We start from the raw sequence: 16,725 nt of genomic DNA on the forward strand, positions 1-16,725 counted from the left end.
GACAATGCACTCAGGTCATAGCCTCACATATGAGTTTTCCTCTGACCTACCGAATATATATAGGTTTGATATAAGGCATTTCTATGTGTGTACTTTACCTATGATGCAAATATATTCATGATTATGATGGGTACGTAGGGGGAAAGTTATGAAAACTTCTTAGAATAATAACTTTGGGAAGGAGTTGCTGGACCTGAGGCTCAGAACCATAGTCATAGTCATAGGAGACACACCGTAGTGCACAAGGATGATTTTCTACATCCCGTGTGTTGAGTAGTGAAGAGGGTCTTAAAAGCTTGTGAGCAGCCAAGAAGATCAAAGACACAGAAACAATGAGCTCAAAAATGAGTGGGTCGTGGGAACCTCAGAACTAGATGATACTGCTACCAACCATTCATATGGGAGGGTCCTGAAGAGAGTGGGGGAAATGTGGACCAAAACAAGTGATGCAAAAGACCACACTTACTAGTCAGAACGAGACTAGTGGAGCTAGTTACTACAAGAACTAAGACCCTTAGTTACCCTTCAGGCCCAGAGTTAAATTCATCTTCTATGCTTCGATTTTCAGCCAGACAATAGAAGGTCCACACTCCTTGGAATACTAAATCACCTGAGATCCAAAGGGAAGAATTTGCCCCAGGACAAACTTCAGAAGGCACAAAGGGTTTGGAAGGAAGAATGAAAAACTGCAGGGTGGAAGTGAGATGAGTGATGCTACATTGCAGAGCTTGCAATCAATGACATGAACCAACTGTGTGTGAATTCTTGAATGGAAAACTGATAGGGTCTGTGAATCCATCACCAAATTTGCAATAAAAAGTTACATAAAGAGCGCCTCCATCATATAAGGTCACTATGAGTCAGAATCATAACAACAACATAACTGAGGGTGCAATCCCACTTTGAAATAGAGCGCTCTGTGCCATGTGAATGGGTCCAGATAACTGTCAACTTTGCCTTAAATGTAATCACTCTTGCGATGTACAAACAGCTGCTAGACACAGAGAAAAGCAATACAAATGGAAAAATATGGATGCTTCAGAGATCACCAAAGGACTAAGCAATAGGAGCTGAAAGGAGTAAATATTTGCCCCACACCAACAGAGACAGAGAGCCTTCCCCTAATGCTGACGCCTTGGATTTGGGATTTTAGTTCTTTAAACTGTGAGAAAATAAAATTCTGTTAGTTAAATCCACCTGTGGTATTTCTGAGACAGCAGCACCAAGAAACTAAGATACTAAATTAGTTGGATTTGGTTTCTAATTGGCCATGGCTACAGAACCCAAACTCCTCTGACTGTACACAAATGTCTCCCAGAGCTGTCCCTTGCTCCCTTACTGTTCACCTTATATATGCATACTCCCTGATTCTAGACTTCCCATGGCTTTCAGGAAGGTGCTCTCTCCACCAGCCTTCGTCTAGGGGTCTAATCAGTTCCCATTTGAGTCAGAGGAAGGGTAGACTCTGATTCCCGAACTAATATGTTCGTTTCATTCCTCAATTCATTTCCCAATTCAAATACAATAGTGATTTGCCTTTTAATAGCAGTTCTCAGATTGGCTTAAAGAAACAGGTTTCAACGGTAAATTAACAAACTTTTTAAACAACACAAAAACCCTAGCAGTGAGTAGAGGTTCCTACCATCCAAGAGCCCCCCAAGAAAGGACTCAGAGGCAGCCTTCTTCATTCCTCTAGTTCATGAATTCGTGTAGGGTTGACCTGCCTTTGTGATCGCCTTTCAATGCTTATGATGTTCTCCACCTGTAGAGAGTTCTAGTGGCTTAGTGGTTACAAATTGGGCTACAAACTCCAAGGTCAGCACTTCAAAACCACCAGGCGCTCTGTGGGAGAATATGGGACTTCCTACTACCATCAAGAGTTATAGTCTTGGAAAACCACAGGAAACCCACTATGAGTCAGCAGTGAATTTGGTTTTTCATGATCTGTTTTTTTTTTTTTTTGGTGGAGAGTTAATGGGAGGCAGAAACCATGTTCTACTAGATGCTAAATAATCCAACCCTACTTCTCAGTCTCACTGCAGAAAGACAAGGACTTAGGGCCCTCCGAACCACACACCGTTGCATTCCTGTACAGGAGAAGCAGGAACTACTGCATAAGTGGATGGGGCATTGCCTGTGGCAAAGAAAGATTCTCTCCCAACAGAACAAGAAGGTAAGCAGCAGAGATGGCCTCACTGTCTAGTTCTGTGGTTTGAGCTGGAGTTTGATATCCAGGTCTCTGACCTTGTTCCAGGCCTGGTCCAGTTTCATCAATGATGTTGTGCATCCCCAGCAGTCTTACAGTAATTCCCCTCTCAGCTAATTAAGAGGTCTCTAGGTGGCATGAACGATTTGTGCTGGAATGCTAACTTAATGGCTTGAAGCCAACCAGTGGTACTACAGAAGGAAACATGACAGGCAAGAACCCTGATGGAGCAGTTCTACCTTGACACATGGACTCACCATACATTGCAATTGATTTGATGGGAACTAACAACACCACCTTAAATCATCTAGATTTCCTCTAGTTCCTAAATGCTTCCTCCTCCCCCACTATCACGATCCCAATTCTACCTTATAAATCTGGCTAGACCAGAGGATGGACACTGGTACAGATAGCAACCGGAAACACAGGGAATCCAGAACAGATGATCCCTTCAGGACCAGTGGTGTGAGTGGCGATACCTGGAGAGTGGAAGGAAGTTGGGGTAAAGAGGGGGAACCAATTACAAGGATCTACATGTAACCTCCTCCCTGGGGGATAAACAAACAGAAAAGTGGGTGAAGGGAGACATTGGATAGGGCAAGATATGACAAAATAATAATTTATAAATTATCAAGGGTTCATGAGGAGGTGGGAGTGGGGAAAGAGAAGAAAAAATGAGGAGCTGATGCCAGGGCCTTAGGTGGAGAACAAATGTTTTGAGAATGATGAGGGCAACAAATGTACAAATGTGCTTTACACAATTTATGTATGTATGGATTATGATAAGAGTTGTGTGAGCCCCTAATAAAATGATTTTTTAAAAAAGAAAGAAAACTGAAAATCCCAAAAGAAATCGATCCACCTATGGAAATTTGATCTTTGACAACATTTCATAATGTGTTCAATAGGGGAGACATATTCTCTATAACCAATGGTCTAGCAAAAAAATAATAATCTAGATTTCCATTTCTGTGGTATTTAATAAATATTGCCAATTAGGGGCCTGAGAGGCCACCAGAAATTCAGACCATTGGGAGGCCCAGGTTTTAGATAGTTGAGGAGTGGTAAGACCCAACTTCCCATCTGTACAGAAGGCCTTCCATGTGTGTGCCTCCAGCACCCTTCCAGTGCCGTGCTTGACTCCCCTCGACTGCCACATATGTTTCTGGCTCCCTTGAAGTACTGGTTTATCAAGGATGTCCTTTCAGGGTGAAGACACTTTCCCATTGCTAAGTCTCACCTGGTGGGTGCATAACGCTCAACCCAAGAGAAGCCTTCGCTGTGAAGCCCACCACAGCTGCACCCCCTACCTGCCTTTTCAATGTGTCTTCTATATGGTAATTGTTCCACAACACACACCTGCATTATATATAGCAGAAACCACCCATTGCCAATTTTAAACCCTAGTGTTAGCAGGAAAGAAGAAATGGAAGACTGAGAAACTTCCAGATGCGGAGGAATAGTTCCCAACAGTTTTCCAGCTCCACCAAGAGCTGTGGTGGGCGAAAGGAGGAAGGGTCAGCCTAGGGCTTATTAACTCTCGTGGAATGTGCCACAAAGAGTGGAGCCCAGAAAGGTTCTGCGGGGACCTGCGGTTTGTTTGGAGCTGGTTATCCAGTGAATACTTGAAAACATGTATGCCCAATCCCATCTCAGATTCACTTTTCAGGTTTCCATACCTCAGGCCCCATGAGTTCACATCTGCTACGAACCCTGGACATTCCCGGATTTGGATGTGTTAATCATCAACTGGTGGAGTGTTCACAGATGGGAGAAATTGGAGGATGAAGGAATTAAGGGTGTCATATGAAGGAATCTCTAGTTATCAAAGTCAAACTCTGCCCCTTCTATCCATTTGACCATTTCTGAAGGGGAAGATGTACAATGAACAACAGAGCTTACCTTGTATGCATCATTTCATCTGATTATCCCAGTATGTTCTCCAACACGAAACTGAACTCTCGTGCCTTATGATTCTAAAATCGATGCTGACTATGCTAAAACGATTTGAAACATAACTGCGAAGGGTTCTATTTTGGCTCTAGAAATTTCCCAGGCTATTAATATTTCCCTGGTGTCATTTCTGATCACAGAAAGGAGTTTTAAAACAGTGATTGTGCAAACTGGACATGAATAAGAAGAGAAACCAAGTCCTGACACAGAGTTTTGGAGAGTTGGGTGGAGGGCCCTGAAGCAATTGCATTTCCGTAGGCTCATTTTCAAAATGGTAGACTCCGTAGAATCACTTCCCTGAGGAAGGGGAAGTGAACCCTTTGTGGGCCAGGCACAATTAGGCACTTGTAGAGGTTCACTCTTTACAACCACCCTCTATAAATGAAGCTGCCACTTTTTCTCTGAGGCTGGGGCCATCAAAACACACACAGCCAGGCCTGTGTCACTGCAAAGCCAAGACATCCTCTGTGGACTTCTGGAACCAACAGGCAGGGAAGGGGAGCTACACTAACTTCAAGGACGGATTTACAGGAAGCTTCTGGATTGAAGCAACAGCATGAGGCCATCTGCTGTAAGAAATGCAAAGAACCAGAAGCTAGTGAGCCCACTGGAAAACCGTGCCTTTGACATACCCCTCCTCCCTGGCATTGTCCTTTCCTCCGCTAAAAGTACTTTCTCCCTCAGACAGTCTGTGTGCTCAGGCCTCCCAATCATTACTTCCACAGCCAGTGTTTGCCACAAGGAAACACCTCAGAGTGCACTGGGATCCAAGTACATTTTAGCATTGCTTGCCGTAGCAGAGCACTAGAGGTCTCCTCACGGGCCGTCGGTAAGGGACACAATAAATAAGCTATGAGATATTAATCAGATGTTTAAAAGAATATGGTAAGTCTAGTTATATTTATTTGAAGAAAACTGTAAGAGTATTCACGAAGAAAAAAAAATGGAATGTAGAGGCAATTAGTACTGCTTTTTAATTTGTTGCAAACTTAAAAGTATATGCTTAAACACTGTTTGCTAAAGAAAGAACTTGGAAATATCCAGCAGTAGAAGAATGGATAAAGTGTTGCCTTCTTGGAAACTCATATACAGAATTCTATCTTTTCCTATAGAGTTTTTATTAGTCAGCATCAACTCGGACAGTGAGTTTGGTCTTTTGGATAAGTTTGCTAAAATTTGGCATCAAATTATATGGCAGTGAGATGGCAAATTTGAGGACAGTGAAAATTTGGTCTACTTCCTCCCAATCTTGCTATCTCAACATATAACCAATTGTGCTGTACAGCATTACTATCATGCCTCTTCCAGCTATGGCCTGTGACTCCCACAAAATGACTATGCACATAAGGTACTCAGGGCACACCAAGGGGATTAGACAGTCTGAGAATATGCAAATAAGGCGTATAGAACTCTAGTGAGGGGGTTGGTCAGTTTTGTCATTCTGTTGGACTTAAAGAGTGCAAATCCCAGAAACAGAAAGAGACCTCACTACTATAAAGAAGAGCCTAGGGTCTCTAAGCTGAGAAGCTCCAATCCCTGGGAGACAGAGAGAGCTATGACCATGGAGAGAGCGTGAGACAGTGAGAAACAGTTGTAAGCAGAGCACAGACGTGGCCACCTGCAGTTCCGGGAGCTCAGTATGAGAGGGGGCAGTGGGCTTCCTGAGCACCAGAGAGAAGCAGCTAGAGGGAGAGTGGCAGCCCATGTAGCAAGAGAGCTGAGTGCCTTCCCGCAAGAGACCTGCTGCTGGAGGCAGGGGGCGTCTCCAGGCACTTGTTGGTGGAGCCAAAAAGCTGTAACGGTTGCTTGAGCAGAGCAGAGTCCAATCCCAAGCAGGGGTTGAAGCAAGGGCCCAGGCTGCTTGCTCAGTCCTGCAGCATTAGGCTGAAAAGAAGTTGGCCTAATTGACAGATTATATCTAGAGTTGAACTTGTTACTCCCCTAATAAGTGCCATAACCATGAGTGTAGTGTGGGGGTTCTGTGTGCCATTACAGTGGATTATCAAACCCAGCAGAGAAGTACAGAGTGCCAGAGGAGGGGTGGTTGGTGCAGATTGCTAGAATGTTGGGAGAGGGAAGGTATGTCTGACCTCCACTTCAAAGGAGTCATCGGCTTTGGGCCAATTCCGATGACGATTGTACTCTCACCCCTTGAAGAGAAAGGAGATCTGGCACCACTAGGCCATTTTATTTGTAAATCTATGGTACGTTGCTGCTAGGTGTCTTCAAGTCAGTGCTGACTCAGCGATCTGATCCTTTGAACAACAGAGAACACATAAGGAAACATTGCCATCCTCACAGTCATTGCTCTGCCAAGGCCACTGTACATCCATGATGTCAGTGCATTTCATTGAGTGTATTTTTTCAGTAGTCTGCACTTTAACAAGCATGATGCTCTTCCCTATGGATGCAATGATCAAAGTACACGAGACAGCGTCTCACTATCTTCACATCGAAGAATTCCAGCTGTATTTTTTCCAAGGCACTATATTTCAAGAGCACATTGCGCTTCAGTTTTCCTTCTTCGTTGTATAGCTTTCATATGTATATGAGGCTATTGAAAATACCTTGGTTTGAGTGAGGCACACTTAAACTTCCAAGTGACCTATTTTTTCCTTCACTTTTCAGATAGGGCATGGGCAGAAGATGTGCCCAATGCATTATGATTGATTTCCTGGCTGCTGCTTCCATGGGGATTAGTTGTGGATCCAAGTTAGATGAAATCCTTGACAACTTCCATCTTTTCTTTGTTTCATTTGTGGTTGGTTTTTGATCCAGTTGTGAAGATTTTTGTTTGTATATGCCTGTAAAACCACCACAACCAAGGTAGGGAACATAACCATCAATTCAAAAGATCATCTTGGGCCCTTTCAGAATCCCTTTTTTCCATTTGTCTCTGCACTCCCATCCTTAAACATCCACTGGCCCTCTTCCTATCTCTGTCCGTGACTTTACATTTTCTGGATTTCATATAAATGGAATCATGTCATGTGCAGTCTTTTTGTTTGTTTAATTATTTTATTGGGGGTTCATACAACTGTTGTCACAATCCATACATTCATCCATTGTGTCAAGCACGTTTGTATATGTGTTGCCATCATCATTTTCAAAACATTTTCTTTCTACTTGAGCCCTTGGTTTCAGCTCCTCATTTTTCCCTCCCTTCCTCATGAGCCCTTGAAAATTTATAAATTACTATTATTTTTTCACGTCTTACACTGATCAGTGTCTCCCTTCACCTACTTTTCTGTTCTCCATCCCACTGGGAGTGGGTTATAGAAAGATCATTGAGATCGGTTCCCCTATTCTCCCCCACCTTCCCCTTACCCTCCTGGTATGGCTAATTTCAATATTGGTCTTGAGGGGTTTATCTGTACTGGATTCCCTGTGTTGCCAGCTCTTATCTGTACCAGTGTACATGCTCTGGTCTAGCAAGATTTGTAAGGTATAGTTGGGGTCATGATATTTAGGTGGAACTTGGCGAGGGTGGAAACCAGTCAGAAAAGAAAAACTCAAATATTTTCCACTAAGAGAATGACAGAGGTAATCAGACTGCGCCAAAGGTGGAAACAGCGATACTGGGGAAAACGAGAGACTCCAGTCTAGCTCCTGCTTGCTCCGTTGTCGCTGTACTACAAAGGTAGAGTATTAAGTTTGTCTTTCTCCGTTCATGGATAGGTGCTAATACAAATAATAAAACTTCACAATGAGATTTGCAGTGCTAAAGGAGTATATTTCATATCAGAAAAGAGGGACTAGTTGATAAATTATGTACTCTATTTCACATTCCTAACACCACTCCTCCAAAATCAGGAGGAAAACATCAAGGAAAAAGGGTACAAAAACTTTCCAAGAACAACTCAATAGACAAGTAACATAAGGACCCCTCAAGGTCCAGAGATGGGGGAGAGAGGAAAGGTAAATGGGTCCATGAGACACCAAGTCTAGCCTGCTATCAAACCAACCACTGATTTCACAGAAGTCTTGAGTGGCCTCTTAACTTCCCAGCTGATGCACATCCCACACACCTGGACCAGTACACACAGCCCCATCATCCTTTGGCTGGTGAGTGGCCGGTCCATGCACCCAAATGGGTGGAGCTACCCAACACCAGGCACCACTTTCAACTGCTCAATAGATCTCTGTTTTGTACATTCTCGAACTTTCCCAAGGAAGAGTTTAGACCCTCTGGGTTTTTTTTTTTTTTTGGTCTTTTGTTTTTTGTTTCTTTTTCTTCCTCCCCTTCTTTAAAACAAAATCCTGTATTATTCTTTTAAGTCAGAAATATCCCATTTTTGAACTTTTCAAGCAAAATATTTTTATACCATTTTGCCACCCTTCTGTCAGCAATACCATCACCTGCCAGCCAGCACGTATTTAGACCCTCCTGGGTTATTCAGAGCTGTACCCTGCTGATTGGAACTGCTTCTGCCTCCAGTCAATAAAAGGCTCTGAAACCTCTTCCCAGCACCCTGCTCAGAAAACACTGCCTTTTTCCTCATTAAATGATTTAATTTTTATTATTCTTTAGTTGTTGTAAAGAATACATTTCAGGCAGATGAATTATGTTGCCTAAGAGCACACACAACTAACCCAAAACAAAATAAATCCACTTCCAATGAGTCCATTCCAACTCAACAGAGAAAGCACAGCCTCTTGAAAGGCATGGGCCTTTCCATCCTCAGCCTCCTCCACGTTCACTCAGCCCTGGACTGATGACATCACTCGACCTGCCAAACTACAAAACATCTGGTCTTCTAGCTCTCTCAGCCCCACTCGATAGACTCACCTCTAGGCAAATGTCTGCAGAGAGCTATTCCTGTCACCTGCCCCTACATACTGCTTGCCCAACTGATGTCTGCCTTGCACCTGCTTGGACTCCATCAGGGCTGAGTATAGATACCAGCTTCTTCTTGGTTTTTCCCTTATTAAATCCTTGCTATTTTTATAGTTCCTTTTTAAATCAGTACTATCTTTAGTTTGTTCTTTTTTTCAAAACCATTTTATTGGGAGCTACTACAGAAATTGTACCATTCCATAGTTCATTCACATCAAGTAGTGTTGTACAATTGCCACCATAATCAGTTTCAGAACATTTTCTTTCTTCTTGAACTCCTTGATTTCTGCTCCCCTTTCCCCCTGTCCCCACCTCCCTCATTTCCCCCCACCCAGGAACCTTTATTTTACTGTTGTAGAATAAGTTCATCAAACAGCAAAGCACGTCACCAACTGTCGGTCCCCAGCTCCAGAGATGAACATTCCAATTGCGTGAGCTTAAAGGGACCTTAACTTATAGCGACACAGTCCACAGGCTAGGCATCCCACAGGTAGTGTACCTTTTAAATTGAGGCACAGAACTAGCAAGGCCACGCTCACAAAGCCATTTATCTCTCCACCCGTCAATTAATCCTACTTGTGTTTATCAGCCAGGCTGGCACAATAAACTATCACACCTGGGTTTCATATACAAAAAGAAAAACACATAACAAAGATTCAAGAAGGCTACCCACAATGACAAAATAATCAGAGATAATCCCCAATGTGAAAATACACAGAGAGAAAATATTGAAAACCAGATGAGGCCCAGCATGTATCAAATGGGGAGGGGGCATTAAGTGACAAGGTTTTAACTTTTCAAGCCATATTTACCATTTTGATCTCCTGTAGTCTTGTCTTCAATATTCTCTGTTTGATAACCAGTTTATTCCCATCCCTCAATTATGGTTCCAAGAAAATTGCCAGAGGCTTATTTCCTGTGTAGATATCACAAACATATCTTGGGCATCTACTGTCATCTATAGCCTTCTGCAAATCAGAACATCACAGTTTAAGATCTGATACTAGACTCCTGTGATAAGTAGGTTTATTGTGCCAACATGGCCAATGAGCACGTGTGGGATTAATTGAAGGGCAGAGATAAATAGCTCGGCGAGCCTCGCCTTTCTTGTCCCTTGCTCATTGATAATCAGACCAGTGATGCCTTAGCTTGTTCTCTGCCTCAATTTGCAAGCTACACTATCAGTGGGGCACCTAACCTGTGGACTGTGTTGCTGTAGTTTGAGGTTCATTCAAGACCTGCTTCGCCACGCTACTGGTGGATACATCACTTGAGCTGGGGACTGTCAGACCCTGTCATCTGGCTGACTGTTGGTGACCTGCCTTGCTGTTTGCTGCCTGTGGCCAGATAGCCTGAATTGCTCTACAGAGGACTACCTGGCAGCCCTCAAGACTTGGATGACTGCCAGTGTATTAGCTGTCTCATAAAGTGAGTTGCAGTGAGCCATTTGTACAGCTTTATAGATTAATTAACTGTTCATTTCTTATGTTATATAAATATATATATATATATATATATATATATAATCATTAGTGTCCTGGTTTTGTTACTCTAGAGAACCCTGTCTAACATACTCCTTTCGGCATTGGGCCATGGGTATAGGTGTGCTTCTTCCAAGTGGGTTTAGTTGACATCACACTTAGATGGCTGCCTATTTGGAAACAAGCCTTTAAGTCCCCAGATGCTATACTATCTTCACGACACTTTGTTAAAGCACCCATATCTTCTGTGTTTCCTTCAAGAGGGTGCGCATCAAGCAGGGCCATCATGTAAGAACTAATTATTCTTAAATTGGAACTAGGATTTAGTATGAGCCAAAAATTTATTTCTGGGTCTATGTGTTAGGCCAAGTTGACTAAAGAAATAAATTGAGAGACACTCCTATATATGTAAGAAAGAAATTTATATATCAAGAAGTAGTTATATATCGAGAGAACGCCCCAGTCCATTCAAACTCAAGTTCATAAGCCCCATAGTGGTCCATAAGTCCCTCTTCAAACTCACACAGTCACACACAATGATGCAGAATGCAGGAAGATTACAGGTCGTTGGGTGCAAAGTCATGTGAATCCAATGACAGTGGCTCTGGCAGCTCTCCAAGTGACTTGACAGCAGGAAGGTGCAGGCAGAGAAAGAGAAAGGAGGCTTACAGGGTCCTCTACTATGAGAAGGCCACGCCTACAAGCAATCACTATCAGTCATCTGATTGACAGGCCAGACTCCATCCCTACATGTTTATATTTCAAGTTGACATGAAACTATATAACTATCACGATCTATGTTTACCTGTCACTGGCTCCCCTTAAAGACCTCCTTGTTAATTTATGGCAGAGAATCATCCATAATCTTCCTGGAGCATAAGAATCTTCTCTTGATAGAGTCATTGATAAACCCCTGGTACCAATTTTTAAAACACTGTTGAGAGAGGGATATTGCACCAGTGTGGACTAATTACATTTTTCAATACTTGAATCATTCACTTGTGCAGAATAAATCCTTAAGAGACTGGATATCATCTACACAAATGATGGGAGATGGTTGTCAGACAAACTTTACAATAATATTCACTGACAACGTCAATCACAGCTCTGCTAGAATAACATATATCTTAATACAGCAAGCTGGACATTAATGTACTACCAACAGTTTAATACTCTTGGGGTAGCTGTCTTCTGCTTCTTCAAGTACCATGAATTTTCCATCTTCAGACTTCAGGTCACAGGAATGTCTTGAAGGGGATTCTAGTTGACCTAATGGAGTTTCCATAACAGATCACTCTGGTATGGCCTTTGGTGCACGTTGTGCACCTTGAAGATCCAGGTTCCATTGCCCGGATATTCTATGACACTTGGCCTGGGACCCTAGGATGTGTGCAGAAACTCATGCCAATATGGCTTACTAGGTGTATATTACCAGGCATACTCCCCCTAACAGTACTTAAAAGTATTGTTAGTCATTCCTGCCTCCCCCACCTTGTGGAAGTTGATGCTCCCCATTTCCTTCTGATCTCCTCTCCTGACTCAACTTTCTCACCAGTATTGCTCATACCTCTGATAGCAATGCCTGCCAGTCTGGGGTACCTCGCCATAACTTTCCATGGCAGCCATTAAGTACTCAACATCCCTTCCCCCTCCCATGACAATTTGATCCCAGCTGACATGAGGAGCCCTCTGCCATAGTAACATTCAAGATACACACCTAGAGAGGATGGCGTATGGTTCATTGGTACCAGTTAGGTTCTCTACCATGATGTCTGGGTTCCCTAGCTAGCAGCCTGGATGCCCTGAAAACCTGAGCTTGTACCTGTTTCCCTACAGCAATGGATTCATGTACTATTTGTCTTTTTGTGATTGACTAATTTCACTTAGCATAATATTTTTCAGGTCCCTCCATGTCATGAGGTGTTTCATGGTTTCAACACTGTTTTTTTAAGGGATGCGTAGTATACATTCTGTGTACATATAATAAAAAAGTTTTATATCCAATTCTTATCCAAACAAAACACTACTTTAAAATCACTGCATAATAAATCAAATAAAGGATGAAATTAAGAAATTGCTTGAAACACATGAGAAAAATAACACAACATACCTGTTAGTCCTAATTGACTATAGAACCCAATTTATAGACACTCATATGTGTATATGGAAAAAGCTTTATATAAAGAACAATTGTATATTAAGAAAAAAATCTCAGCCCAGTCCAGATCAAGTCCGTAAGTCTGATATTAGCCCATGTATCTGATACCAGTCTATGCATTCCTCTTCATACTCATTTAACACATACAATGATGCAAAATTCAGGAAGATCATAGGTCAATGAGTGGAAAATCTGGTGGATCCAGTGACATTGGAAGCATCTCAGCACAGGTGTGGGTCTCCACATGGTTCCTCCAGCTCCAGAGCTCTGGCTCCATCAATCTAGCTCCATCTGGCCTGTCATCAGGAATGTGTCGCAGCAACTGTGTGTCCCAACTCTAGGGAGAAAGTCGGGAGTTCCCAGAATCCTCAGGAGAAGTTCATGCTCACACAGAGGCCTCACTGGCTGTAACCTGATTGACAGGCTAGAATCCACCCCTTTGCAAGTTGACAGATTATGTAACTGGCACAGTACAAAAACCTCTGGGACACAGCAAAAAGTGATCCAATGTTAATTTATAGAAATCAATGCACACATGGGGGAAAAAAGGAGGATAAATCCAAAATCAACACCTTCAGCAACTGGAACAAGGGCAGCAACATAAACCCTCCAACAACAGAAGAAAAGAAACCATAAAGTTCAGAGTAGAAATACAGGAATTGGAAAAAATAAATAAGACAAGAAGTTTGTCCTTGAAAATATTGATAAAATTGACAGACCACTGGGAAACATAGCAAAGTAAAAGAAAGAGATGATGCAAATATCTGAATTATAAATCACAACAGATCCAAGTGAAATAAAATGAATAATAAAACAGTACTATGAAAGACGGTACTTCAACAAGATAAGCTACAAGAATTGGACAAATACCTAGAAATACCCCATCTACCCACATGAATGCAGACAGACATAGAAAACGACAAAGGATCCATAACAGAAGAATGGAGAAAGCCATGATGAAATTTCCAACCAAGGAAAGCCAAGACAAGATGTCTTCACAGTAGAAATTCAACCACATATTCAGTGGAGAGCTGTCACCAGTACTATTCAAACCATTCCAGATCATAGAAAAGGGCAACAGATTCCAAAACTCATTCTATTAAGTGAGCATAACTGTGATACAAAAAACAGCCCAAAACCTGCCCAAGCCAGAGAATTACAGGCCAATAATTCTTCATGAACATAAATGCAATATTTCTCAACAAAATTCTAGACAATGTAACTTATAACATATCAAAAAGATAATTAACCATGATCAAATGGAATGCACACCAGAGATGCAAGGATGGTTCAACATCAGAAAAGCAATCAATGCAATCCACCACATAAACAAGACAAAGAACAAAAACTACAGGATTATATCAACAGATGCATAAAAGGCATTTGACAACATCCAACACCTATGAATGATAAAATCTCTCAACAAAATTGGAATAGAAGGAAAATTTCTCAACATAAAAAGGCCATATATAAAAATCTACTGGCCCATATCATAATAAATGGGGAGAAATGGAAACCATTTTCCCCGAAAATAGGAACTACATACAGGTTCCCCCATCGTCATTTTTATTTAATATCATGCCAGAAATCTTAGGCAGAACCAGTAGACAACAGAAAGAATTCAAGGGAATACAATTAGACAGCAAAAATCTTCCATATTTGCACGTGATTCTATATAGAGAGGATTTGAAAGACTCCAAAAAAGATCACTGGAAGCAATTGAGGAATTCTTCAAAGTAGTAGGATACAAGATTAATAAGGAGAAATCAACTGGACCCTTGTACACCAGCAAAAAGAGCTCTGAAAAAGACATCAAGGAAAAATTATCATTTTCAATAGTCACAGAAAAGATGAAATACTAAGGACTAAACCTAACCAAGGAAGCAAAATATCTCTAAAGGAAAATTACAGAAACCAAGAAACACCTACATAAATACTAGCATATCCCATGTTCATGGATATGAAGACAATATTGTGAAAATGGCAATAGCATCTAAAGCAATCTGTAAATACAATGCAATTCTGTTCCAAATCCCAAACTTATTCTTTAAAGAAATGGAAAATCAAATTACCAACTTCATATGGAGAGGGACTAGAACTAAGATATGTATGTTTGTTATGTAATCTGTTATCAACTTGAGACTGAAGAGTGAAGGGGTGGAGTTTAGCCTGTCAATCAGTTCACAGATTGATGACCTCATTTGGAAGTGCCACAAAGATAAATAGCTCACTGGAAGCCAGACACAGACAGACTCTCTGCTTGTCTTTCCTACTGACAAGACACATGGAGCTATGCTGATGGCAGTCAGAGCCTTGGGGCTGGAGGAGCCATGTGGAGAGACCCACCAGAGCTAACATGCACCCATCACCACTGAATCCACAAGACTTTCCACCCACTGGCCTGTGATCTTCCTGCATTCAGCATCACTGCTTGTGTTACGTGAGTCTGAAGAGGAATTTGTAGATTGGTATCAGACATATGGGCTAATATCGGACTTGGGACTTAATCTGGACTGGGCTGGGATTTTTTTCTCAATATACAATTACTCTTTTATATAAAGTTCTTTCTTATACACAGATAAGTGTCTATGAACTTGTTTCTCTAGTCAACCAGACTAACACAATAAGAAAAGAACTCCTTAAAAAAAGAAGACCCACAGGAGCTCCGGCAAGGTGGCACCCAGGTAAGCAACCCACATTAGGAACTCCATGGTGGTCAGAGAACCTAGTGTCCAGGAGGATGAGATGGGGGATTCTGGTGATGAAAAGACTCCCATGACCACCTGGAGTACTTTCTCCATTGGGTGGCAACCTTTCCCACCCATCAAGCCTCACTCCAGAGTTCCAGGAATCTGTGACCTGGTTCCAGGGATTCCCTGGTCCGAGCAGAACACATGGTGTCCCCTTTGCAGCCACCACCCACTGAAAAGTCCCCCTCCGCCGGATTGCTGCACTCGGAACTAGCCAGTTGCCCTTTTGAGTCCCCCACATTGCAGCTGTCCACCTCTGGCACTCTACACCATGAGCTGCTCCCTTCTCCTGAGGCTCCCTTCTCCCCACGTGGTGGCGGGTTCTGCTACCATATGGGTCACTCCGACCACCCACCTGTGGTCCTAGCAGCCATGGCTAGACCCTGCCTGCAGTCCGCCTGCGGTTAAGTTTAGTCACCTATAGCGGTGGCAGTTCTCCCCGCCATTTCCTGGCACCCACCCACGCCACCACCACCACCTCCACCCCTGAAGCAGTGGCGATTTCCACCACTACCTCTCAGCACTCTCATCAGCAGCTGAGGCGGTTGCCTGCTCCATTGCCCAGCATACCACCTTGAGACAGTGTGGCTTTTCATACAGTTGCCCGGCACCACCTCATGCAGCAGCAGGGCCTGTCCTGCCTCTTCCTGACACCTCCACCTGCAGCAGGAGGGCTTTTCTTATTGTGGCCTGGCACCACCTCCCACATCAGAGGGACTTTTCCCACCTTCACCCGGTCCCCCCTTCCAGTAGGACCTTTCCTGTGGTCACCTGCACCAACATGTCAATGGATCTTGCCCTATTGCCCCAGGCACCCTTTCCCATGGCAGCAGGGCCTTTCCTGCCTTTGCCAAGCACCTCCACCCATGCCAGTGCACCTTTTCCCATGGTAGCCCGGCACCTCCACCAATGGCAGGGGGCTTCCCTGCCTTCACACAGCACCCCTTGCCATGGCAACATGGCTTCTCCCACCATTATCCGGCATCTCCATACACAGAGATCTCCTCGTTGCCTGCAACTGCACTGCCTGTGTGTCCAGCGAAGTCCACCAGACCTGCCCTCCAAGTAGGGAATCCCAGTTGTCTAAGGAGAGTAAAACCCTAGTGAAAGAAAGAAGTAGCCAAACACCTAGCATATTTGGCTATAGGCAGCCCACAGAAGCATTCCTGTCAGCTTCACAAAGAGAGAGACCAGGGTTATTTGACTTTCCAGAAAATGGCATGAAGCTCCTCCAAAATGACACAAAGGCAGCATCTATCCACAACAACCTCAATGGAAAAACACAGGAGAAACAAAATGCAATGTAAGAGGAAGTCCTGAAAGTAGAGACATGCGTAGAA

This window comes from Tenrec ecaudatus, chromosome 13 (assembly GCF_050624435.1).
Source record: "Tenrec ecaudatus isolate mTenEca1 chromosome 13, mTenEca1.hap1, whole genome shotgun sequence".
NCBI classification, from domain to species: domain Eukaryota; kingdom Metazoa; phylum Chordata; class Mammalia; order Afrosoricida; family Tenrecidae; genus Tenrec; species Tenrec ecaudatus.